This window comes from Fukomys damarensis, unplaced genomic scaffold (genome assembly GCF_012274545.1).
Source record: "Fukomys damarensis isolate Sample0158 unplaced genomic scaffold, DMR_v1.0_HiC HiC_scaffold_9, whole genome shotgun sequence".
Taxonomy (NCBI): Eukaryota; Metazoa; Chordata; class Mammalia; order Rodentia; family Bathyergidae; genus Fukomys; species Fukomys damarensis.
Window position 1 is genome coordinate 25,430,907 of NW_022900921.1, and position 9,354 is coordinate 25,440,260.

A 9,354-nucleotide genomic window follows, 5' to 3' on the forward strand; every position below is an offset into this window, starting at 1 on the left:
TTTTTTTTTTTTTTTTTTTGGTGGCGGGTATCGGGGATTGAACTCGGGACTTTCTGCTTGGGAGGCAGACGGCAGAACCACTGAGCTAAATCCCCGGCCTTCCATTCCTTTCTGAAGACCTCATCTTAGTCCTATTTCTATTGCTATCACAGAGTATTACAGACTGGGTAAATGAAACTTACTTGGCACGTGGTTCCAGAGGCTGGGCGTGGCACTGGTGTCCATCAAAATTCTCGGTACTATGTTGTAACACGGTGGAAAGGCAAGGAAACATGCAGCAGAGGACAAGAGGGACCCAGACTGTAATAAAGCCATTCTTAGGATGTGTCCAACTGCAAGATGCAGCTTTAATCCACTCTTGATGGCAAAGCTCCAAACCTAATCCGCTATTAAAGACCCCACTATGGTCCTCCTCCTCCCCCTTTCTTCTCTCCCACCTTCTTTGCCATGATGGGATGAAACTTAAGGTTTTTACTACTGAGTACATCCCTGGCCCTTTTTATTTTGAAACCAGGACTTACTAAGTTTCCCAGATTGGCCTCAAACTTCCAATCTTCCTGCCTTAGCCTCCTCAGTAGCTCGGATTATAGGCAGGTGACACCTTACCCCAGTTGAATACTGTTTCATTGGCAAATTTCAAGATTAGTTTGGAGGTTACATTTAAACCACAGCAATAGCCTCTTCATTATCACCTTATTTGTTATCAGAAGCCCACTTCTTGACTAGCACTTACTACAATGTGTAATTTTCATTATGTATCACGTTTACCTTCTGGCAGGGGAAGAGGAAGACAAATATCATCTTGCTCTTAAGTGGGTCTGCAGGGTCTGTCATGTGCCTGGTGTGCAGTTTGTGCTTAATAAATGGTCACTGAATAAGTGACTAATAGGGTCCCAAGGTGAGTTCTCTCTGAGACTGCTTCTCAAAGTTGCCATTAAGGAGATTTCTTTGCTGTAAGAGGAGAGCCTGACAGCTAATACGGCCCCAAGGCTTAGACATTTTCAGGAGGAAAATAGAGATTGGAATTCCTGATATAGGAAGTTCTGAAGGCCTTAAGCTAATGTGCAGCAAGTTCCCCTGGGGATTTTGTAAAAATGCAGCAACACTGGAGGCCCAAGACTGCATTTCTAGGCAGCTATTACGTCAGTTGCACACCACTTCTCAGTAGCAAGTACTTGGTTGCTAAGAAAGCTCTAGTGTTGGGGGAATACAGCTAGGGGTGTGTCATGGCCGGGCCTCCTGAGTTGAGCCTGCTCCAGTCCAGCTCTAGGGCAAGCAGAGAAAGTGTAAAGGAAGAGCTGGCTCCTCTTTAGGCCTACACAGACCAGGCAGCCAGGCCCCGGAGGCTAGAATTGCAGTTTAAGAATCTGCCTTCATCCCAGAGAGATAATTTTATCCAGAAGTTTGCATATTCATCCAATCAATCAGGCATCCACTCTTCAACAAATATTTATTCATTATTAGGTCCCAAGGGCACTATGAGGAAGAAACAGGCAAAGTCTATGTCCTCTTTGCATTTACATTTTGAGACAAAGGCCTGGATTTGAACTCTTGGGTGCAAACTGTGTGTATGTGTGTGTGTGTGTGTGTGTGTGTGTGTGTTTGTGTGCTTTTGGCCAGTTATTTCAGCTCTCTGGGTCTTAGGAAAATATGACTGCCCACACCCATCTTGGGGAGTTGTTTGGAGGAACTTAGGAGATAATGTCTCGCTCTTGGTACTCACTGGGCATTGGTTCCAGGACATACTCCACCCCCATCCCAGGACACCAACATCCACTGATGTTCAAGCCCCTGATACAAAATGATACAGTGTTTGCATATAAGATACACAAATCTTCTGTGTACTTTAAATCATCTCTAGATTACTTACAACCCCTAAAACAATGTAAATAGTTGTTAAACTATATTGGCTAGTGAATAATGACAAGGAATAAAGACTGTGCATATTCACTATAGATGCAACTTTTTCTGAAAATTTTTAATTCAAGTTCGGTTGAATTTGCAGACAGAAACCTGAGATACAGAGAGCTGACTACACATGGATCCATAAATCTGAATTTTGAACTTGATAACTGTTAGCCAAAGTTGTCAACCTGCATAAAGGAATTACATCAGGGAATTTTCTTGTTCACTTAATCATTCAGCTAATAAGCATTTGCACTGTCCTAGCCTCTGGGATATCGTGAGGACAAAATGTGAATAGTCCTTGTCCTGTTTGCATTTCCATTCTGGAAGGAAAAAAATCAAATAATTAGCAAGGAATCAAGAAAATGTTAATGCTAGATGTGGTGAGGAGAATAAGAATGGACAGTCTGGAGGAAACTAGGAAATAATATGTCTACTTGAACTGGGAGTTGAGAGATGCTTTCTCTGATAGATGAAATCTAAATAATGAGACAAAACAAGCCATGCTGGGGTAAGTACCCTGAGCAGAGGAGATAGCATGTGTGAAGGTACCCAGGCAAGACAGAGCTCGATAAATATGCATGAAGAGCAGTGTGGTAGGACTGGGGAGGTGGGGCAGGAGCAGAGCTGAGTGAGGTGAAAGCATCACATAAGGCCGGGGCTTACTGACTAGGGTGGAGACTTAAGATTTTATTTCAGCTTTATTTTTAATTTTGTGGTTGTTAAGGAGTCTCTATACTGCTTTCCACATGGCTATATTAACTTACATTTCCTCCATAGTTTGCAAGTTTTCTCTTTTCTCCACATCTTCCTATCCTTTATATTAGCTATTCTAACTCCTGTTGTGGTTTTGATTTGCATTTCCCTGATGATTAGTGATGCTGGCATTTTTCATACATCTACTGACCATCTGTATGTCTTCTTTTAAGAGATGTCTTCTTAGGTCTGTCTTCTGCCTATTTTTAAGTAGGTTGTTTGAGTTTCTGGTGTATCATTGATATTAACTCATTATTACTGTATATTATTGTAAATGATTTCTCCCTTTCTGGAGTTTGTCTCTTCACACTGTTTCCTTTGCCACACAGAAGGTTTTAAATTTGGTTTCATCCCCCTTGTCTGTTTTTGCTTTTGTTGCCATGGTATTTGAGCTCTTGCTCAAAAATTCCTTGCTTAGTCCATGAAACATTTCCCTTAAGTTTTCTTCTAGTAGTTTCATAATTTGAACTCTTACTGTAAGTCTTAAAACAATTTCATTTTCAAATTGGTTTAGGGAAGAGCCACTGCAGAGAGGCTGCAAGGGAGAAACATGAGCTAATTTGTGATCACTCTGGCAATTGTGCAGAGACCTCAATGTGGGGTGGGTGAAAGAACAATTTAGGAGGTGAAAGCAGTAGTCTTGGTGAGTAATATTGGTGTATTTTGGTGGATGATGACAGTAGCATGCAGGCAAGTTGGAGGGAATATGGGCAATGAGGAAGACATATGTGAACCAACTGAGTGTTGGCAAAATCCCACACGCTCTACTATTTTGGGAGGAAATACAATGTACAATGCATTACTAATCCTTTTCCCTTGGAGCCCATTAGCAAAGGCAAAGCCTTCATGAAATAGCTGCAAACAACTTATTTTAATCCTGCTTGGAAACACAGAAGAAAGATATTGATTACAAAGAGACTTTTAGTACTGTTCCCCACGTCCTCTGAAGTCTCATTAAAATTCTTTGGTCGTTTGAAAGTGCAGTCTGTTTTAACAAGTAGTGCATGGTGTTCAGATACACTACACAGATTCTAATTCTGATTAGGCATTATTTTAATTTGAAGAGAAATTATGGGAGGAAAATGAGTTAGAAATAATTACACAGGAAATTAAGCTAAAAAACTAGGAGTCAAATACATGGTCATTTTGGTTTAGTGGTGGTGAAGCAGCAGAGGAGCATGTGGGGTAGTGTGGTTGGGTGTGCAATTTTCTTACTACCAGGTAAGAATCATTTTTCAGCAACCCACAGGGATAGAGCCTCTTGTCCATTCAGTCCTAACTTAGTGTTGGTCTTGTTCCTGTGGGGCTTGGTTTTTCCTATTCCTAAAGGCTGAAGATGGAGATAGTAGACATTACCTGAGGTTGAGCAATAGCCTTACAGATTCATTGATTTGAATGAAAACAGATTTAGCTGTCAGGCACCTTTAAACTTGAGTACCATTATCATATCCTCTGAGTGAAATGTAAGAATTCAATTCTACTATAGTACAATTGTTATATTACATTTTGAGGGTTAAAACAACACACATTTGTTTGAACTAATATGACACTTTCTTCATTCTAAAGAACAAACTTTCCCTCTCACCCTCACATGGAACTGGGCCACTTTCCCTCTTGGGTTTTAGCTTTGTGAATGGCGGGGTAGCTTATGAGCAAGGACCCCCAGCCCCCACTTGGAATCATACTTCTTTCAGGCCCAGGAACACAGAAGCAGTGGCCAGAATGTGTGGCAGTAGCGGAAGGCCAAGGAAAAGCATTTCAAACACAGATGATGCGGGAAGGCCCTTCTCTGACAGTCATATGAGGATGTTTCCTCAGGGAACCCTATGTCCCCATGCCTGCCACTGGCCAAATGGAGTCGTGACTAGGAATAAGTATGCTTTCGTTTTCCCTGCAGCTCTAGCAGCTGCTTGAGGAGAAGTTGGGGAGGGAGGAGGAAATCATCTTTTCTATGGACTGGCATTACATCTTACACAGTGGATCCTGCATTCTGTGTGGTGCACTATCCAAGGGAACCCTGGCTGTCCACCCACTCTTGTGCCCGGTGGCCTGGGCCACTAGCCCCATAGTGTATGTATGCAAATGGGACAAGCACATTCTCCAAGTGCCATTTTCAAGAAGCTCAGTCAGAGAGTTGTGCTTTGAATCTAGGCTGCTCACCTCTTGGTAATAATAAAAATCAAGTTTCTCACAGGAGGGAAGTGGGTGGGGAGCTACACAATGTAGCTGGATTTTATCTAGGAGCTGTGACTGCCACCTGGTGGATGATATTAGCTGAACAATTAAAAGGTTCTTGGTTCATTTCTTCCTGCTTTGCTTTCCTCTGGGAAAAACACAGAAGAAGGGCAGAGACACCTCCAGCACTTGGAATAAATGTTGTGATAAGGATAGTCTGGAGTATGGGTTAAGGTGCTGGAGCCACGCTGCCTGAGTTTGAATGCCTTTATGATTCTGAAACTTTCTGTCTGTACTTTGGCTGAGCTACTGTGTCCTGTTGTCTTTATCTGTAAAATGGGCTGGTAACAGTTCTTACCTCATACAATAGGAGTACAGGAGTCCTCTCTTATGTATTGGTTTTAGTTACTCCTGGCCAACTGTGGTCCAAAAATATTAAATGGAATCTCTTAAAAATAAATAATTCATAAGTTTTAAAATCATGCACCATTCTGGTTTGATGAAATATTGTATCATTTTGCTCTATTTCACCCAGGACATGTATCAACTCTTTGTCTAGTGACTCCATGTAGTATCTACTACTGCCTCTAGGTGGTAACTTTCTTGGCTATCGGAATGACTGCTGCAGGGCTTGTGTTCAAGTAATTCACAGTTTACTTAAGAATGGTCTCAAAGTACAAAGTTAGTTATGCTGGCAATTCAGATACCTCAAAGAAAAGCCATAGTCAAACTTAAGTAAAAAGGTGAAAGTTTGTCATAAGTGTGCACGTATGGGAACAAACACATACATATATGTATACCAAACCATATATGTATTGTATACCTTGATAAATACAAACACATATATAGGGATCAGTACTGTTCTAGGTTTTAGGCATCCATTGAAGGTCTTAGAATGTTCCCTATAGATAAAGGGGGACTATTGTACCAGTCTCATACAGTGACTGTGAGAATTAAATGATGTAGTCTATGAATGCTTAGCACAGAGCCAACTCACACAGTGTTCACTGGACATTAGGTGGTGGTGGTGATGAGAGAAAAATGGGGCTGTGTTGAACTTTGGACCGACTATGTGCCAGTTGCTCTGTTGCACATTGAGAATAGTAGACAAAAAATATTGCTCCTGATCTCATCAAGGTCATCACCAGGTGAGGGAGACAGACACAAACAAGCCAATGCATGAATGAAGAACAACAACAACAAAATTAATGATGTCCTCCCCACCCCGTGGCCTGGCCAGAGAGGTGGATCTGTTAACAGATTATTATAACAAACTTATTCTGGGCCAGGGATTTAGCTTACTGGTTCTGCTACCTGTCTTGCAAGCGCAAGGACCCAAGTTTGAACCCCCCAGTACCAAAAACAACAACAACAAAAAAAACCCAGCTTATTCTGGGTGTCTTTCAGTATATCCTGGGGGAAGGGTATACTTTGTAAGAAAGGGGCCAATAAACTGAGTTCTGAAAGATGAGGAGAAGAAAGCTAAGGTAAGGGGAAAGAGGGATGGGGCAGGTGAAATGCTTACAATGGCTCCTAAATGAAATCAGGCTGAATGTTTTTTAGGAAATAAAAAAAGCTTGGTAGATCTTGGCCAGGGGCACAGGCAAGAGAAAGCTGAAGAGGCAGGCATGGGCCAGATCCCTCAGAGGACTGCATTTTGTCCTCACAGCAACAGGAAGTCATAGAGGAGACAACAAAAGTTTCCAAAGTAGAGACTGACCATGCAATGTCAGTGGGAGAACTGAGGCAGCACACTCTAGTGCTGAGGGCTGACACTGGCTGTAAACAGGCCAGTGGCCCTTTTTTACCTTTTAATTCAGAAAACTAGAGTCAGAGCAAGCTAGGGAAACTGACTTGTGGAAGCTGATGCCATCTCTTAGAAATACAGTGAATGTCAAATGTAGTGTCTTTTGATATAGCACCAAGAAGGTTGAATGGTGAATGGGAGAGGATTGTTCTTAAAGCTCTGGTGCAAATCATGGTCACAAAAGAAATGAGAAGCTTTCTCTACATAGGAGCTTGGACTCTACAGAGCCATGAAAAATTCTGCATGACAGTACAGAGAAATGGCTATGCGGGACAGTTATACTCACCCTCATTTGTGGGACTCTACTCTGACCACTTTCCTCTCCAGCAGCTCAGACAGAGCAGAGGAAGCCACAGAACCTGCCTGAAAAACACCAAAGGCATTGATCAGTTCTGAAAGATTGGACAAAGCAATGAGCTTTTTGTGGAGATGGGTGGTTTTTTTGAGGAAAAAAGGTGAGATCTGGAAGGTGTGACAACAGAGTATGGGGAAGGTGGTGGAGCTGAGAAATGAAGAGTGAGGAAAAGGACTGTGCTGTTTGCAAAGGGCTTGTGTGAAAGATGGTCCTCGTAGGGTTTTTACCTTTTCATGCTTCTGTATATTTACTCTTTTGTAATTTGATCATTTTTTTAGTTTTTTGTTCATTTATGCAACAAACCAGTGTGGTATGCCTGAGTATGTCAGGCACTATAGGAGGCACCTGAGTACATACTATGGGGACGAAAAGATCAAGGCCCTTGTTTTTATGTGGCAGTGGTAGGGGTCACGAGGCAGGGGGAGGGTTACATTCATTAGACGAATAACCCATTGGATAAGAGAGGTTGTTTCAGACCAGGTTACAGGCAGTACATGAGGGAGGACCAAGGACAGAGTTGTCCAGGGTGGCTGCTCTCAGGAGGGGCCTTTGGGCTGAGATCTGTCTGGTGGGAAGGAGCTGACTGCATAGGCTTCATCTACCAAGTTCTCTTGCTATGTGCCAGGTGTCCTGGGTAGAAGTCATCCACGCTGACTGCTCTCAGAGCTCAATGTAGACACCAGGTGACTGGAGGGTGAGACAGCTCTGTGTTGCTCCACACAGGCAGGCTAAAACAAGCTCCTGAGGTACAGTGGCTTTGATCTTTTTGGTGGTCCACCACACTACTTTGTGTCAGATTTGTTGGTTCTCCTGCCAAGATAAAATAAAGCACTGGATTAAAACAAGAATACTATTCAAAAGGATTGGAGAGCTACTGAGTGGGTAAGACCTTGAGGGGCTCACCATTTCAGGGGGAAGAAAAGCACCGAGGTGACTTAATGTTCAGCATAACCTTTCTGATCTACTCAGACACTGATTAATTTGGGAATGACAGCCTAACAGCTAATAAGTTGAGCAGAGCTGTCTATGTAGGTCTTCTGCTTATTTTTAATGAGGTTATTTGTAGTTTTTTGAGGTCTTACTCAAACAGTACACTTATAAATATGTATAATTATTATATGCCAATCAAAAATAAAACTTTTAAAAGGAAGTTCAGCAGAGCAATAGGTAGTTTCATGGGGCTTGAGGGACAAAACAGGTTCAGGGCTAGCCAAAGAAGGCCCTGGTAAACACTCTAGACTTCTGGGACACCTGCAGGAATAGAGGAAGTACAGAGAACCACCTAAAAGACCAAAGCTACTGTACCTCAAGAAGCTATAGTCTAAAGAATAAAAAAGATGATGCCAGCCTTAATAGACACTGAACACAACTATATATCAGCCTGATCCCATAACTGCTAAATTACAATGTGACTTCTGTGTAGGATTCTGAAGTCCCTTGGATCTTCTCTTCCTTGTGGGAGGTAATTACTAGTTCTTCCTGGTGGAAACACTTGCTGGCTATATTCATACCAATCCTGATGACCTTATTATTTGGCCCATGCATTCTTAACTGCTTCTTTGGCTTTGTCTCCTCCAGACTCAAAGCTATACACCTACCCAAGATGACAATGCCTGGTGCCTATTGAAGGCCTTTATACAGACCCTCTGTAGAGTAACTGACTGCAGATCACAGTACAACCCTCTTCAGACAAAATATCCAGAATAGTTTTCACCCTTTTCCCTCTCATAGCAGTAAGGGGTACTCCATGGGGGGGTATTGTAGGTAGTAAGCTAAATAGATATTTTGTAGTCAGGGCTGGCTCTTGAGGATCCAACATGGAGGACGATCTGGACACATTCACTGAAAGCCACCATTATAAAAGAAGAGAAACTACCACACCTGTACAGCATGAATAGCAGTAATTGATACTCTAAATAGGTATCAGTCACCTGGGTGGGAGACCAAGGTCTTCCAAAACAGATTCCTGACCCACCCCTTACCACAGAAAAACCTTGCTCATTCCTGCTAGCTACGTGATGTGCTTCCCCTTGTATCCCTATTTATTACCCAAGCAACCATACTTGTAATCTTATCGCTTGTTCATAGTTTTGTCTACCATGTGATTTCTCATTGGGTTAGTATTACCTAAGCAACTGTACTTGTAATCTTACAAGTTGACTATAGTTTTGTTCCACATTGAACCTGCCTCACCTTGTGGCTTTGTCCCAGCAAACACCTTCAAGAACCAGGATGGGCAGGCAACCCACTTTCTGGTGGTCCCCTTCTGTCTCTCTTAGGCAGAAGCGATCTCTCAATAAATTTTTCCTTCTTAAAAAAAAAAACAAACCTATGGCTGGGGTGTAGCTCAATGATA

At 42.3% G+C, this 9,354-nt stretch overlaps 1 long non-coding RNA gene across 2 annotated transcripts; it reads right to left on the reverse strand.

The window, feature by feature from the left end:
* Positions 1-2,063: 2,063 nt before the first annotated feature.
* LOC104860846 lies at positions 2,064-8,005 on the reverse strand. Of its 2 annotated transcripts, XR_779810.2 has the most exons (4): positions 7,601-8,005; positions 6,930-7,006; positions 5,195-5,284; positions 2,064-2,228 (listed from the first exon to the last, which is right to left on the reverse strand). It is a non-coding gene; the product is annotated as an uncharacterized LOC104860846 (long non-coding RNA). The 2 variants fall into 2 exon arrangements; XR_779809.2 differs by lacking the exon at positions 2,064-2,228 and having other exon boundaries at positions 4,252-5,284.
* Positions 8,006-9,354: the final 1,349 nt, after the last annotated feature.